Below are 17,480 nucleotides of genomic sequence, written 5' to 3'. Positions count from 1 at the left end.
AACAACTATTTGAATAGTTGGAGTTTTAACTTGCCTCTATCAATCTGGATATCACACTTGTTTTTGGCAAGATCCCTGGTCCCTCCATCCAAGAACTGAGAACATATTTGGAGCATTGCAAGCAATTATGGGCCCCGTATCTAAGGAAGGATGTGTTGGCCCTAGAGAGGGCCCAGAGGAGATTCACAAGAATAATTCTGGGAATTGAAAGCTTGATGTAAGAGGAGGGTTTGAGGACTCTGGGTCTGCACTCGATGGAGTTTAGAAGGATGAGGGGGGATCTCATTGAAACTTACAGATTACTGAAAGGCCTGGATAGAGTGGACATGGGGAAGATGTTTCCATTAGTAGGAGAGATAAGGATCTGAGAGCACTGCCTCAGAGTAAAGGGATGATCCTTCACAGCCAAGATAGGGAGGATTTTCCATAGCCAGAGGGTGGTGAACCTTTGGAATTAATTGCCTCAGAAAGCACTGGAGGCCAGGTCATTGAGGGTCCTTAAGACAGAGATAGATGGATTCTTGATTGGTAAGGGGGGGGGTTCAAAGCTTACAGAGAAAAGGCAGGAGAATGGGGTTGAGAAACTTATCATGATTGAATGGCAGAACAGAGCTGATGGGCTGAATGGCCTAATTCTGCTCCTATATCTTATGGCCATATGGAGGTGAATGAACAGTGTCATGTGAGGGGCTCAATCCTCCACTTTAATTTTTACCACCCCCATCTTCAGTTAGCAAGATGCAAATTGCCCCCTCCCTCAAATCAACTGGCAGGTTTTATTTGCTCCGGATTCTAGTTTCCTTTGACTTCCGCGAACTTCCGCACACTGAGAATCCCCGTCAGTGGAATGTCAGTCTGTGCACTTGTGCCTATCTGTGATCACGGTGACTAACGCTGAGAATTTACACATCCGCAGACAGTGTGTCACATTTACTGTCGGGTAGGCGGATATAGAAAGAATCAAACGATTGCATTTATATAGCACCTTTCATGACCTCAAAGCATTCCAAAAGTTCTTGTCAGTCAGTCGAGTGCATTTTGAAATGTGGTCACCCTTGTAACATAGGAAATGCAGCAAACATCTTTGTGTACAAAAAGATCCCAGGTTTTATATTCAATCATATGTCCTTTTGTTTTGATAACCATTTATGCGACTGGCCACCTTAGAGAACTCATAGAATCAGACAGTGCAGAAGAGGCCCTTTGGCCCATCGAGTCCGCACCGACACATTAGAAACACCTGAACTCCCACCTAACCCCATCTGCCGGCACTTGGCCCATAGCCCTGAATGTTGTGATGTGCCAAGCACTCATCCAAATACTTTTTGAAGTATGTGAGGACACCCTCCCCGGGCAGCACATTCCAGACCGTCACCACCCTCTGGGTAAAAAAGTTTTTCTTCACGTTTCCCCTAAACCTTGAACCTATGTCTCTTTGTGACTAACCCATCAACTCAGGGGAACAGTCGCTCTTTATCCACTCTGTCCGTGTCTCTCATAATCTTGTACACCTCGATCAGGTCGCCCCCTCAGTCTTCTCTGTTCCAGTGAAAGCAAGTAAGAAATTTCGCAACACCAAGTTGAAGGTTGGACTTTAACCTGGTGTTGTGAGACTTCTTACTGTGTTTACTCCAGTCCAACGCCGGCATCTCCACACCAATTAAAGCAACCCAAGCTTACGCAACCAATCTTCTTAAATGCTCCATCCCAGGCAGCATCCTGGTGAATCTCCTCTGCACCCCCTCCAGTGCAATCACATTGTTCCAACAATGTGATGACCAGAACTGCACACAGTACTGCAGCTGTGGCCTCACCAAAGTTCTACACAATTCCTACATGACTTCCCTGCTTTTGTAATCTATGCCTCGATTGATAAAGGCAAGTGTCCCAAATGCCTTTTTCACCTCTCTACTAACATGGCCTTCTGCCTTCAGAGATCTGTGGACGAACACGCCAAGTTCCCTTTGTTCCACAGACCTTCCTAGTGTCCTTCCATTCCTTGAGTACCTCCTTGTCAAATTACTCCTTCCAAAGTCTATCACCTCACACTTCTCAGGGTTAAATCCCATCTACCCATTTGACCATTCCGTCTACATCTTCTCGTAGCCCAAGACACTCTGCTTCACTGTTAACCACCCGTCCAATCTTTGTGTCATCTGCAAACTCACTAATTCTACCCCCCCACATTTGCCACCTAGTGATCACGCACTAGCAATCTTAAAAAGCTGCCAAATGCTGTTGGGGGGGATCTGACTGAGGTGCACAAAATTATGAGGGACATAGAAAAGGGAGATAGGAAGATAGGATAGATTGGGTAGATAGGAAGAAACATTTCCTTAGCAGAGGGGTCAAATAACCAGGGTGTCGAGATTTAAGAGGCAGGAGATTTAGAGGGGATTTGAGGAAAAACCTTCTCATCCAGAGGATGGTGGAAATCTAGAACTCACTGCCTGGAAGGGTGATAGAGGTGGACTCCCCCACCCCTCACCCTCACAACATTTAAGAAGCATTTAGATGAGCACTTGAGATGCCACAGCATACAAGGCTATGGAACAAGTGCTGGAAAAAGGGGTTAGAATACTTAGGTGCTTGATGGCCGGCACAGATGCGATGGGCTGAAGGGCCTCTTTCTGTAAAACTCTATGACTTCCGGGTTTGGAAAAGGGAGATGAACCTTTTGGGTGAAGCTGCCCAAAGTTATGGGTGGGATTTTCTGACCCTTCCACTGGTGGGACTGTTCAGTGACAGCCATCTCAGCGCGTTCCCCGGCGGGGCGGACAACATGTACAAAACACCACAGACTTCACACCAGGAGACCCTGCCAGTGGCTAATGGTGAGCTGCCCTTATGAAAAGTGCTGCTGTGGGGGACCAGAAAATCCTGACCTGTGAATGTAAAATGAGAGATTATTCAATATTTCTGGTGTCTACTCTTTGCACTAGCTCTTGAATCTGAAAGGTTATCTACGTGCAAAGATCTCAGTTGGACAATGATTGCACCCATTAGATGTTGTAGGTGCGAAATGCGTTAATGAAACAGCACAGTATGAAAGCACCCTGCCTTAAAGGTGATACAGAGTCAAAAGTTCCATTTAGTTTGTGACAAGATATGTTATAGAAAACATTGACCCAGATTTTGAAGTGCTAATGGCAATACAATTGCCAGCAATTGCTGTTATTGTTCCTCCAAAACTGACAGCAACCTCTCTTAAAGTTCATTTATTATTAGTCACAAGTAAGGCTTACATTAACACTGCAATAAAGTTACAGTGAAACTCCCCTGGTCGCCACACTCCAGCGCCTGTTCAGGTCAATGCACCCTAACCAGCATGACTTTCGGACTGTGGGAGGAAACCGGAGCACCCGGAGGAAACCCATGCAGACACGGAGAGAATGTGCAAACTCCACACAGACCCAAGCTGGGAATCGAATCTGGATTTCTGGTTCCATGACACAGCAGTGCTGATCACTGTGCTACCGTGCCGCCCCAGGAGTCCACACATATCTGTAATTCTACACTTCTCCACAGGGTGCACTGTTGGAGGTACCCCAGGCTGCAATCAATTAGAGATCTCTGAACTGGTGAATGTTCCTGCTCTTAGTCTTACTATAGAAACCCTTGAGAAGGTTACAACTGGTTGACTGAGATGTAAATGGGTTTTTAATGGTACACCAAGTTCCTAATTACTGCTGAGCAGTCTCCCAGGTCCTAAAAAGAGTATTTTTATATCGTAGATTATCAAATAACTGAAGCCCCACAACCCTACTGTCAATCTAATCAATCTCCTCTGCACTGTCTCTATCTCTTGATAGTCTTCCGAAAGTACAATGCGCAGAATTGGCCACAGTTCTCCTGCTGGACTCTAAGCCATGAAGGTTTCCTTGCAATTCTGCTTCAAAATCATTTTTATTTCATTCTACTGAAATCACAGAAAGGGTGTAGAATTAATTCTTTCAGTTTTGTGAGTGACCCATAGAATCAACTGCGTTTTGGAATTCCAAGCAATTAAAATTCAACAAGGCTGAAATTGCAAAGTAAGTTCCTCTTCAAATCTAATCGTAATGAACGAGGCAAATATCTGGCAGTAACAGAATGATTTGCTTAAGATCATCAAGGGAGCTAAGCCTGGTAAATGGTGTTTACCACTGACCAGCCATAATCTAACTGAATGGGGGAACATTCAATGTGTGAAAGCCCCCAGAGCAAATAAGGAAGAGTAGGTCTGGCCCTCTCAAACCTCGCATTCATACTGTCAGTGCATTCTAGAGAGTGTTGTGAGCCCCAACTTTTCACCAACTCTCACCAACTTTTACAGATGCACCATAGAAAGCATTCTTTCTGGTTGTATCACAGCTTGGTATGGGCTTCTGCTCTGCCCAAGACCACAAGAAACTACAAAAGGTCAAGAATGTAGCCCAATCCATCACACAAACCAGCCTCCCATCTATTGACTCTGTCTACATTTCCCTCTGCCTCAGAAAAGCAGTCAGCATAATTAAGGACCCCACGCACCCCGGACATTCTCTCTCCCACTTTCTTCCGTCGGGAAAAAGATACAAAATCTGAGGTCACGTACCAACCGACTCAAGAACAACTTCCTCCCTGCTGCCATCAGACTTTTGAATGGGCCTACCTTGCATTAAGTTGATCTTTCTCTACACCCTGGCTATGATTGTGAGACTACATTCTGCACTCTCTCATTTCCTTCTCTATGAACAGTATGTCTTGTCTGTATAGCATGCAAAAAAAAGTTTCACTGTATGCTAATACATGTGACAATAATAAATCAAATCAAATCCTTAATGCTTGAAAAGTCACAGCTAGTTCAAGGTACTGACGCGATAGTGTATATTTGTGTTACCTTCAGCACTTATACACTGGAAGATACGGTTCTCAAAGGAGACGTCAACTAACCTGAGAGATGTGAAAGCATTCAGGTAGAAAAGCTTCTCCGGAACAGATCGACTGAGTAGAGACTAGAGCGAAATCTTTTTTGTGCGTTGGACAGCAATGCAGGTTCCTTCAGTTCCAGCATTGCCGACTCTTCCTTCTGTCTGCTGCTACCAGCGAGCAGGAAAAGGAAGATCAGTCACTTCCGAAATACAGTTGGTTTTACCAGCCTGAAAATAGTTCCAGTAAATTAACTGTGGCAAGGGGATAATAAAGAGTTAATTTTCATTCAGGTACCATCCCTCAGAAGCCCGGGGCATCCCAAAGTGCATTTACAGCCGGCCAGAACATTTTGAAGTGTAGTTACTGTCACAATGTCGGGACGCAGCAACTGGTTTGTGCACAGCAAGATCCCATAAACAGCAATGATAGTGGCCAGATCATCTCTTTCAGTGACAATTGTTGAGGGACAAAGTTTTCAACCCTGGACCTCGAGTGGAAATTTTCCTTATCAAAATAGTGCTCATGGGAATTTTTGCACCATTTAAGAGGGCAGACTGGACCTTGATTCAATTTTGATTTGATTTATTATTGTCACCATGTATTACTATAAGGTGAAAAGTATTATTTCCCACATGCCATATAGATAAAGCATAACTTTCATAGAAAAGGAAAGGAGAGAGTGCAGAATGTAGTGTTACAATTATAGCTGGGGGGAAAAGAAAAATCAACTTAATGCAAGGTAGGTCCATTCAAAAGTCTGACAGCAGCAGGAGTTTGCACATTCTCCCCGTATCTGCATGTTTCCTCCGGGTGCTCCAGTTTCCTCCCACAGTCCAAAAGATATGCTGGTTAAGTGCATTGACTTGAATAGACGCTGGAATGTAGCAACTAGGGGAAGTTCACTGTAACTTTATTGCAGTGTTAATGTTCTTGAGTCGGTTGGTATGTGCTCTCAGACTTTTGAATCTTTCTCGATGGACAAAGGTGGAAGAGAGAATGTCCGGGGTGTGTGGGGTCCTTAATTATGCTGGCTGCTTTTCTGAGGCAGCGGGGAGTGTAGACAGAATCAATGGATGGGAGGCTGGTTTGCGTGATGGAGTGGGTTTCGTCCACGACCCTTTGTAGTTCTTTGTGGTTTTGGGCAGAGCAGGATCCCATACCAAGCTGTGATACAACCAGAAAGAATGCTTTAAATGTCTCACCTGAAAGACAGTGGCTGGAATCTGATCCCTGTTCACTGCGGCAAGATGGGAAAGTCCCACCAGCGTGAACAGAGATTTGGTTGGTCACCAAGTTCTCCAGCCTTGCTGCAGCAGGAGAACGGTGTGGACGGCTGGTAAGATTGTACCTAGAATGTCTTGGACTTTCAGACCATAACTTTATTAGATTTGATGCAAAAAGGCCTGGATATCTGAGCCCAGGCAGAAGTAAACAGATGTAGTCGTGTACACGGTGTATTCCACTGGCTCTTATTGGTTTCCTACACAACAAATAAGGCTGAGGTGACTCTGCCTATCTCTGCAATAAAAGGCTTTGCTTCCCAGTGAGATGAAAACAATTGTCATTCTGGAAAAACCAAACACTTCCCAGATTTCCAGAGTGGAATCACCAGATAGTTTGGTGTATCAGGTTTTTATGCCACACTGCAGTGTAAATATTGTAATGAAGCAAATGGCATGAATTTGCTCCTAGTTGTTCCTAGCATATGTTTCTGACAGCACTTTAACTGCATTCCTGTTTGCATCCTATCCTTCTTTCAAAACTTAGCACACCAGTTACATAGATTTCATTGAGGTTTCTGTGGGTTTAGTGGGGAGGCACTAGCCTAGTGGTATCATCACTGGAATATTAATTAAGAAACTCAGCTAACATTCTGGGGACCTGGGTTCGAATCCCACCACAACAGGTGTTGGAATTTGATTCAATAAAAAAAAAAAATTTGGAATTAAAAATCTATTGATGAGTGTGAAACTATTGTCAGAAAAACCCATCTGGTTCATTGATGTCCTTGAGGGAAGGAAATCTGTTGGCCTTACCCAGTCTGGCCTACATGTGACTCCAGTCCCACAGCAATGTGGTTGATTCTCAGGTAATTAGGGAGGGCAATAAATGTTGGCCAGTCAGTAACGCCTGTGCCCCACAAATGAATAAAAAAGTTTTACTACAGAAACAGGCCATAGGATTCTTCTCCCACCCCTTTCATCTCATCCGTCTAACATATTCCTTTCTCCACCATGTGTTTATCCAGCTTCCCCCTCCAATGAATCTATGTTTCACCCCAACCCCAACTCACTGGGAGTGAGTTCCACATTCTCACCACTCCCTGGATAAAGAATTCCTGCTGAATTCTCTGTTGAATTTATTGGTGACTGTCCTATACTGACGGCCCCTAATTTTTGATCCCCTGACGGGTGAAAGCATCTTCTCCTCTTAGAACCCTCACGAACCCCTTTGTCATTTCAAAGACTTCTACCAGGGCCTTCAGTTTTCGAGGGGAAAATAGGTCTGGTTGGTTCAGAACAGATTAGAACAAATTTCAGAAAGAATAACTTGAAACAAAGGAAACAGTGTGTTAAAAAAAAACTTGTCTAACACGTACAAAAGGAAATTCATTTGTGCAGAAAGACTGTTGGATAAGTCTTAAGCCTCCAAAGTCTGAAATGCTAAAGGAATTTAATTACACAGCGCATTCCTGTAATGTCACAATGGGACAACTTGCAACATGGCTTGTTGCTTATTACTTAAACTTTGTTTTGGTAAGAATTCCTGTTAAGATTCTTGTGGGATTTAACCTAATGCGGATTAAGGCCTTCATTAAGCCTGTGTTAATTAGTGCTTTGGTGCACTCTTAACTGGTACAAGGGTTTAATCCGTTCGTTTGGTAACAGAGTGACCATCAATGCCAAGTGTGAGAGCGTGGCATTGACAAGATGGGCATACTTACCTCCCCACCCCCCTCTTTTTCTCCCTCTATGTGTCGCGCTGCCTTTCAGTTCAATTCTTTTCTTAAAACAAAAGTATTTCTTTTCTTAAAAGGATTCCTGTCCAGTTTTCTGATTGCAGTAATGATGAGCTGGGTAATCTAACATATCCTCCAGTGATAGCTCCTGTTGGAGATTTCCCCTACCTGTTTCAAGTTTTAGCATCATAGAATCTTACAGTGCAGAAGCAGGCCATTCGAACACAATCCCACCCAGGCCTTATCTCTGTACCCTACACATCTACCCAAGCTAGTCCCCTAAGGGGCAATTTAGCACGGCCAATCCACCTAACCCGCACATCTTTGGAGTGTGGGGGGGGAAACTGGAGCACCCGGAGGAAACCCACGCAGACACGGGGAGAAGGTGCAAACTCCACACACTGACCCAAGCTGGGAATCAAACCCGTGCTGTGGGGGGGCAGCAGTGCTAACCACCGTGCCACCTATTTCATCGGTTAAAAACCAGACAGGAAGGCACAATAAAAAATAATTTAAAAGGTAAGGGTGACGTGTTCTGATGTGTAGTAGGTGTTTGCTTGTTAGAACGAATAGCAGGTTATTATTTCTGAGGGAATTCCTCTCTCGCCCACTCTCTGCACTATTGCTGCCAGCGTGGTGGAAAACTTTTAAATGAGTAGCAACTTTGCCGAGTCATTTTCTTCACTTAACTGTCCCAGTATTTTGTTCCGTTTGAGTGCAAGCAAGAATCACAAGAAAATGATACAGAAATTTCCGACACTTGAGGAAAGACTTAAAAGGCCGAGTCTCAGGGTTGGAGCGGGGGGAGTGAGGGGGAGGGGGGGGATGACCCGATAGAGGTCTTTAAAATTATGAAGGGTGTTGAGAGGGCAAGTACAGAAAAAAAAATGTTTTCACTTGCAGAAAAGATCCAAAGCTGGGGCCCATAACTCTAACATCACACCGGCTGGCACAGTGGGTTAGCACTGCTGCCTCACAGCAACAGAGTCCCAGGTTCGATTCCCGGCTTGGGTCACTGTCTGTGCAGAGTCTGCACACTCTCCCCGTGTCAGGGTGGGTTTCCTCCGGGTGTTCCGGTTTCTTCTCTCAGTCCAAAAGACGTGCTGGTTAGGTGGATTGGCCGTGCTAAAATTGCCCCTTAGTGACAGGGGGAGTAGCAAGGGTAAATGCATGGAGTTATGGAGTGTGGGATTGTGGTTGGTGCGGACTTGGTGGGCCATTTGGCCTCTTTCTGCACTGTAGGATTGTATAAATCCAATGGAAAATTCTTAAATCTGTTTATTCACAGAGTGGTGAGAGAGGGGAACTCAGTACCCAGGCACCGGTTGAGATGAATAGTATCGATGCCTTTAAGGGGAAGCTGGATAAACTTGGCAAAGGAGACCACGGTCGGGATAAGTTCAAAATACCCACCAGCGATGTGATGCTGCAGCTAAGATTCAGGAAGATACCACAGTTATTTTTTCTTTTAACCCAGCCTGGTGGTGTAGAAATAATGATGTTACACAGGCCCCATCCTGTTATGATAACCCGGTGAATGTTTTCACTGGGTACAGAGGGAGAGATACACTGGGTAGAAAGATCAAAATACAGAGAATGCATTGCACAGAAGATGGCCATTTGGCCCATCACGTTTGTGCTGATCTGAAAATCCTTATCCAATCTCATCACACTTTTCTGTGCGTAGTCCATAGCCCAGTCAGTTACAACGTCACTGATGCATATCCAAAAGTTTTATAAATACAAGAGTTTCTGCCTCTACCGCCCTTCCAGCCAGTGAGTTCCAGGTCACATCGCTCTCCGGCATTTCTCCTTCACTTTCCTCTATTCCATCTTCCAGTTAGCATCATAGAATCCCTAAGTACAGAAGGAGGCCATTCAGCCCATTGAGTCTGCACCAGCACTCTGACAGAGCATTGTACCCAGGCGCACCCCCTCCCTATCCCCTAACCCTATATATTTACCCCATTAATCTCCCTAACCTACACATCTTGGGACACTTAGGGCTATTTATTATGGTCAATCCACTTAACCTGCACATCTTTGGACTATTTTAAATTTGTGCCTCCTGGTTATTGACCTCTCTGCTATGGGAAAAGCTCTTTTCTACCCAGTCTATTAAGCCCACTCCCCCCTCAATTCTTTACACCTCAATTGCATCTCTCTTCAGCCTCCTTGGTTCCGAAGAAAGCCCACCAATGCCTCCATTTTCTCAGAAGACTGAGGAAATTTGGCATGTCTGCTGCGACTCTCACCAACGTTTACAGATGTGCCATAGAAAGCATTCTTTCTGGTTGTATCAAAGCTTGGTATGGCTCCTGCTCTGCCCAAGACTGCAAGGAACTACAAAAGATCGTGAATGTAGCCCAAATCCATCACGCAAATCGGCTGCCTATCCATTGACTCTGTCTACACTTCCCGCTGCCTCGACAAAGCAGCCAGTATAATTGAGGACCCCATGCACCCTGGGCATTCTCTCTTCCACCTTCTTCCGTTGGGGAAAAAGATACGTAACTCTGAGATCACGTATCCACCAACTAAAGAACAGCTTCTTCCCTGTTGCTGTCAGACTTTTGAAATGGACCTGCCCTGTATTAAATTAATCTTTCAAGCTGCGACTATAACACTACATTCTGCACCCTCTCCTTACCTTCTCTATACAAGTATGCTTTGTCTGTATAGTGCGTAAGAAACAATACTTTTCACTGTATACTAATACATGTGACAATAATAAATCAAATCAAATCAAATCAAAAACCCCATCCACCCAATCCTTCATCATATCTTAAACATCTCTATACTTGGCATCATCATCCTAAGATATTGATATGAAGCCCCATCTAGCCATCTCAGTTGGGATATGAAGTTCCTATCACAAACTTTAAGGGAAAGCTGGATAAACTTGGCAGAGGAGAATACTCTCCAGATAAATTCAAAATACCCACCAGCGATGTGATGCTGCAGTTAAGATTCAGAAAGATACCACAGTTATTTTTTCTTTTAACCCAGCCTGGTGGTGTAGAAATAATGATGATACACAGGCCCCATCCTGTTATGATAACCCGGTGAATGTTTTCACTGGGTACAGAGGGAGAGCTGCGCTAGGTCGCAATGTCAAAATATGGCAGTTGTTCAAGAGAAGCTGGCTAGGTCCTTCCTGGACACCCCGGCCAACTTTTATACTTCAAACAACATCACCAAAAATACTCTGACAAAGGGTCACCCAGGCTCGAAACATTGGCTCTATTCTCTCTCCACAGATGCTGTCAGACCTGCTGAGATTTTCCAGCATTTTCAGATCTTGTTTCAGATTCCAGCACCCGCAGTATTTTGCTTTTATTACCAGAAATACTGGGGACCTGGTCATTTTTTCTGTTTCAGTATGGACCTTAAGTTCGGGGTTACCCTTTGTGGGGTCGGTTCTCTTCTTAGAATAGACGTGGGCACAACTGGTCAGATGTAAAACTTCATGTATTGAGCATCCTTTAAAATTAGCATTTACAGAAAGCGAAAGAAATTAATTTACTGGTAAGAGAGAGAGAGAGAGCTAATACAAACTTGATTCAAAAGCTCGTACAAGGTTCAACACAACTGAACAGAAGTGAACTGAATACAGAGCTATTATTAACAGTATATGGAATTGGTTATCTGTGTTCTTAAAGAGCTGGGTACAATCTCCAGCTTTCAAAACAATTTGCAGCTGTGTGACCACGAAAGCTTCTGTTCATGCAAAACTTTGCTTGCTTTACACTTTCAAATGTGGTCAATTTCTAAGCTCAAAACCCAGAATTCCAAGCTGAGTTTTAAAATGTGGCCAGGTTAGTTTTAAAGCATATCATGATTTAGTTACATTAGGCCAGAAATACCTTAGAATGAAGCCTTTTAAATAATGCAAACCATACAGAGGATCCCACAGTCTTCTTGAATATCGCCTGTATCACTCCCACCCTTTCTTTAAAATAGTGCTTGAAATCTATCACTTTTTAGAACATAGAACATTACAGCGCAGTACAGGCCCTCGATGTTGCGCCGACCAGTGGAACCAATCTAATGACCCTCTAACCTAAACTATTCCAATGTTATCCATATGTCTATCCACTGACCATTTGAACGCCCTTAAAGTTGGCGAGTCCACAACTGCTGCAGGCAGGGCATTCCACGCCCTTACTACCCTCTGAGTAAAGAGGGTAGTAAAAAGCTTTGACCAAGCTTTTGACCATCCTGTCCCATTATCTGCTCACGTGACTTGATGTCAGATTTTATTTGATGAACATATTTGGGACATTTTACTACAATAAACACACAATATAAAACAACCTATTGTCACAAAGTTGCAGCGTGCACCTTAGGACACGATGGGAGTTTTCTTTTAGATTTCACTGAAGCTTTTGCTTAGAAGAGAATCAGGCTCAAAGTGGACTCTATGTGGACCCTCAGGCTCTGCCTGCTGCTACCCTTCCTCCTCTGCGGTGTGGATGGACTATTGGCTGTGCTCCATGGCCATGTTAATTTTAAAACTTAAGCTTATTTATTAGTGTCACAAGTAGGCTTACATTAACACTGCAATGAAGTTACTGTGAAAATCCCCCAGTCGCCACACTCCTGCGCCTGTTCGGGTACACTGAGGGAGAATTTAGCACGGCCAAAGCACCTAACCAGCACATCTTCAGGACTGTGGGAGGAAACCCACACAGACAGTGACCCAAGCCAGGAATTGAACCCAGGTCCCTGGTGCTGTGAGGCAGTAGTGCTAACCACTGTGCCACCGTGCAGCCATAGCTCAGAAGACTGTGATCTCCTCCTTTTAAATGGGTAACACATCTCACGTGAGGGACCTTCAGCTGAACAAAGGCAAAAGCCACTGCCACACGGGTCCTGTCACCACCATCACTTTGGGGCAGCAACCTCCGTTTGGGACGCTGACCAAAAAGTAATTGCCTTCCCCACTTGAAGATTATTCTTCACCACCATGCCTCAAATCATTGGATCGGTGCTGCACGTGGGATCCGTCCATGCGCAAATCCCACATTTCCTACATTGCAACAGCAACTACACTTTAGAAGTATATCCAGTCCAAAGATGTGAGGATTAGGGTTGATTGGCCGTGCTAAGTTGCCCTTTCATGTCAGAGGGTTAGCAGAATAAATAAGTAAGGGTTATGGGGATAGGGCCTGAGTGGGATTGTGATCGGTGCAGAACCGACAGGCCAAATGGCCTCCTTCTGCACAGTAGAGCTTCTGTAATTTGATTGGCATTTAGGATGGAGATGAGGAGACATTTCTTCACCCAAAGAGTGATGAGCCTGTGGAATTCATTACCACAGGAAGTAGTTGATGCCAAAACATTGAATGTATTCAAGAGGCAGCTGGATTTGGCATTTGGGGCAAATGGGATCAAAGGTTATGGGGAGAAAGCAGGATTAGGCCATTGAGTTGGACAATCAACATTGATCGTGATGAATGGCGGAGTAGGCTCGAAGGGCCGAATGGCCTCCTCCTGCTCCTATCTTCTATCTAAAATGCCTCTGGGACACTCTGAGGTCACAAAAGGCCCTGCACATAAAGGCAAGTCCTGTTCTTTCTCAAAGCAACTTTCAAAGCAGTGAAATAAGATCTGTGCGATTGAAACGAGAAACATTGAAGGCAGCAGCTGTTTATGGAGGCTATTTCTTTGTTGCGTTCTCCGCAGACGTGGTTTGGTTGTGATGATGTAGAATTTCAGTTGGCAGTTCCATCAGAAAGTCAGGGGAGGCTGAGGAACAGGTGCAGGAGACATTCAGACGCTTGGTCAGTCACTTCAGTCTTTCAGCTACACTGTGCACAAATTAACTCTCATGATGTAAGGTCAGATACTGGCCCAGAAAAGGAGAGATTCTAAAATAATTTGTTTCAAGTGGGATTAATTAAGCAGTGATAAATAATACAGTCTAATACCCAGAGAGCAGCTTAGCAATAGGAGGCGACCATTTCTCCTCTTGACCCCACTCCCCCTGTCAACGACATTACGGCTGATTTGCTAACTCCATAGATCCATCTTAGTTCCACCTTCCTTAATATCTTCAGTTAACAAAAATTCATCAATCTCACGTCTAAAATTAACACCTGACTGAGCATCAGAGAATCATGGCATCCCTGCAGTGCAGAAGAGGCCATTCAACCCAACAAGTCTTCACCGCTCCTCTGAAAGAACACCCTACCTAAGCCCAATGTCTGCCCTAACCCCCTAACCACGCACATTGATCACGGCCAGTCCACCTAAACTACACCTCCTAGGACATAGTGGGGCAATTTAGCATGGCTAATCCACCAAACCCGCAGATCTTTGTACACTAAGGGGTAATTTAGCATGGCCAATCCACTTAACTTACACATATTTGGACACTAAGGGGCAATTTAGCATGGCCAATCCACTTAACCTACACATATTTGGACACTAAGGAGCAATTTAGCATGGTCAATCCACCTAACCTACACATATTTGGACACTAAGGTGCAATTTAGTGTGGCCAATCCACCTAACCCGCACTACTTTGGACACTAAAGGATAATTTAGCATGGCAAATCCACTTAATCTACACATCAATGGACACAAAGGGGTAATTTAGCATGGCCAACCCACCTAACCCACACATTTTTGGACAAGGTCAAAATAATTCATCAGTGAAATACAAAAGATAAACCAATGAGTTTCATTTTGTGTTTCTTTTTTGGAGTGTTAGTGGGGGAATGGGTTTCCTGTCAGCGTGTAGAGTTGGTCATTCTTTTGTTAGGCCGTCACATGTAGAAATGACAGTGGCTATTTCACATGTCTGGAGCTACCCATGGCTAAGATGGAGGATTACATTGACTGCCATCAACTCAAATATAAGAAAGTGCAGGGGCCATTCAACCCCTGCAGCCTGTTCCTGCATTCACTGAGATCAGGGTTGACCTCCATCCTAACTCCATCTCCCCATCTTTTCACATGTTCATTCTGCGGGATGCAGATATCTATCGCATCCTTAATTGTCCTGAATTGAGGGACTTGCTCGGCCATTTAAGAGCCAAGCACATGGCAGCACAGTGGTTATCACTGCTGCCTCACAGCACCAGGGGCCTGGGTTCGATTCCGGCCTTGGGTCATTGCCTGTGTGGAGTTTGCACGTTCTCCCCATGTCTGCATGGGTTTCCTCTGAGTACTTGCTCTGGTTTCCTTCCATAGTCCAAAGATGTGCAAGTTACTTCAATTGGACATGCTAAATTGTCCCTTTGCGTCCAAAAACAAAGGTTAGTGGGATTAGCCCTGGTAAATGTGTGGTGTTATGAGGGATAGAGGCTGGGTAAGATACTTTGTCAGAGAGTCAGTGCAGACTCAATGGGCTGAATGACCTCTTCAGCTTTGTAGGGAATCTTCAGAGTGAATTTTCCCATTCTGCCCTCCATAGAGGGCTGGCGAGAACTGGACCATGGGAAGGTCTGTTGACCTCGGGCAGGATTTTCCAGTTTCGGGACGAGCAAGGCCAGAAATTCCTGCCCTAGATTTCCTTTCCTACAGGGCATTAGTGAACCAGATGGGTTTTAAAAACCTTTAGTCGAATTTGAATTTCACTACATCTCCAGTGGCGGGTTTTGAACCTGGATCCCCACTGCACCACGTGGATTATTAGTCCAGTAACAATACCACTTGGCCACCTGCCTGTATCCATAATCCTTGTCAAGCAAAAGTTGATTGACCTGTGCTTTCACATGATGAACTGAGCTCACACCTACTGCTCACTGTGGGAGAGAATCCCACTTTGAAACCAACCTCTGCATGAAGGAATGTTGCCTAATTTCACTCCTAAAGAGAGTGAGAACGCGGAGGAGATTCATTGCAGCAATTTACCAAAGATCCTTAGGCAGCACCTTCCAATCCCATGACTTCTTCCATCTAGAAGGAGAAGCAGCTATGTGGGAACACCACCTTCTGCAAGTTCCTCTCCAAGCCACTCACCATCCTGACTTGGAAATATATCGCCGTTCCTTCGCAGTTGCTGGGTCAAAATCCTGAAATTCCCTATTTAATGGCACCGTGGGTCACCCCACAGCACAGGGGACTGCAGCGATTCAAGAAGGCAGCTCACCGCCATCTTCTCAAGGGCAACTAGGGATGGGCAATAAATGCTGGCCCAGCCAGCGATGACCATGTCCCACAAATGAATGTGGGAAATGAAATTCTAACTATGTCTTAAAAGCAGTTGGATGCTGTGAGACGCAAAGCAATGCATTTATTGATGGTTTTACCAGAAGGTGCCTGGCGGATTAATTCACTTTTATTTGGCATGAGCTGTACAGCCTAACGGTTCGAGCAAAGACGCCAAAACATGTTCAAGACTAGGTGAAAATTCAAGTGAAAATATGGCTCAGAGCAAACCCAGTCTCCTGACTGCCTCAATAAATGGATTATAATCATGGGACTGGTCAGGGCATTAACCGTCATGAGATTTGGAGACTAAATCAAAGGAGGTTTTTGTCTTCCCACATGCTTATCCGCTGAAAGCTGGTTCTTAAATAAGATTAAGCATCGGTGTGGCGGGGGGGGGGGAGGTGGGGGAGCAGTAAATAGGTCTGATTAATTCAGAAAAGAAAGTATGGGACAAGGGGTCCCACACGCAAATGGATAAAACGAACTAGATCCTGGTGTTACATGTCCCAGCCTCTGCCAGTTTTTTTGTGGGAAGGTCAGATCTCCACTCCTCTGGCACTGCGGAAAAAAGCAGGGAAAAGTGACTCTCGGCGCGGACTTCATCCAACTAGAAAGTAGGTATCCGTGACAACCGCAAGGACTGTCTGAAGAAAAGTCCCTTTGTTTGCTCGTGTACCTCATTCAGTGTTTGCTCATTCATCGACAACCTGGGTGCCCCCTACCCGGAAAAGAATTCGAATTCCTCCATAAGTATTCAGGAGCTATTGCGCTGACAGATAGAGAACAAAAAAAAATGGGACTTTTATTCCAAAACCTAATTAAAGCAAAGCCATTGTTAGCTGGCAATGTATAAAGCTTGAAGTAGACGCACAGAGACTTCATTTCTTTCTCCCTCTCTCCCTCAAGCCATTATGAACATTAGCCAACATATTACCCTGGATATTCTAATCTGGGTCAGGTATTTGAGTTTGTGCCGTTGATGTTGGGGGTAGAGCACTGAGTGATTCCATTCTTCCCAAGATTAATAATATTTGGTTTAAATGCAGATTAATGTTGCTACGCCTGCAGGGATTAGCTTCCCGCACCCCAGTCGAATTATAAAGTGGCGGTGTTGTTTTGTTTTTGTCATCATCTGCACGCATCCGAATCAAATACCTGGTTTAAAATTCCTGGATTAAAAGCTCAAAGTCAGATTTGCTTTTTTAAAGGGAGGTAAAGGTGGGCAGAACTAGTGGTGTGGCACATAGCGAGGACCTAATGGGCCCAGACTCTGATGCTGGGTGGGTCGGTGGGTGTGTGTTTTTAAACGAGTACAAGCCCAAAAGTTGAGTGGGGCTGTCCATCAGCGGCACAGAACAAGAGCGTGATGCATGAGGAGTTCAACACTGCAAGTGCACCGGACAAAGGAGCCATCCGTTATTTCGCAGAGACCTATAACAGGTACTGGTGCACCTATTTTTCATTG

General features: G+C 44.7%; 1 protein-coding gene across 8 annotated transcripts in view; it reads left to right on the top strand.

The window, feature by feature from the left end:
- The window catches only part of trpm3 (transient receptor potential cation channel, subfamily M, member 3), a 262,662-nt gene that overhangs the window by 123,344 nt on the left and 121,838 nt on the right, over positions 1-17,480 (top strand). Inside the window, exon 1 of one of the 8 annotated variants that reach the window (XM_080188384.1) lies at positions 16,477-16,629. The exons of 6 other annotated variants lie outside the window; for them this stretch is intronic. The gene's annotated coding sequence lies outside the window, so the exon portion shown is untranslated. Of the gene's footprint in view, positions 1-16,476; positions 16,630-16,938; positions 17,456-17,480 lie in introns of those variants that run through there. One more of the 8 variants, XM_080188383.1, reaches the window with a different exon arrangement.

The sequence above is a fragment of the Carcharhinus amblyrhynchos genome, chromosome 5 (genome assembly GCF_965287045.1).
Source record: "Carcharhinus amblyrhynchos chromosome 5, sCarAmb.v2.hapA, whole genome shotgun sequence".
NCBI lineage: Eukaryota > Metazoa > Chordata > Chondrichthyes > Carcharhiniformes > Carcharhinidae > Carcharhinus > Carcharhinus amblyrhynchos.
This window is presented reverse-complemented; position numbering and strand designations above follow the sequence as displayed.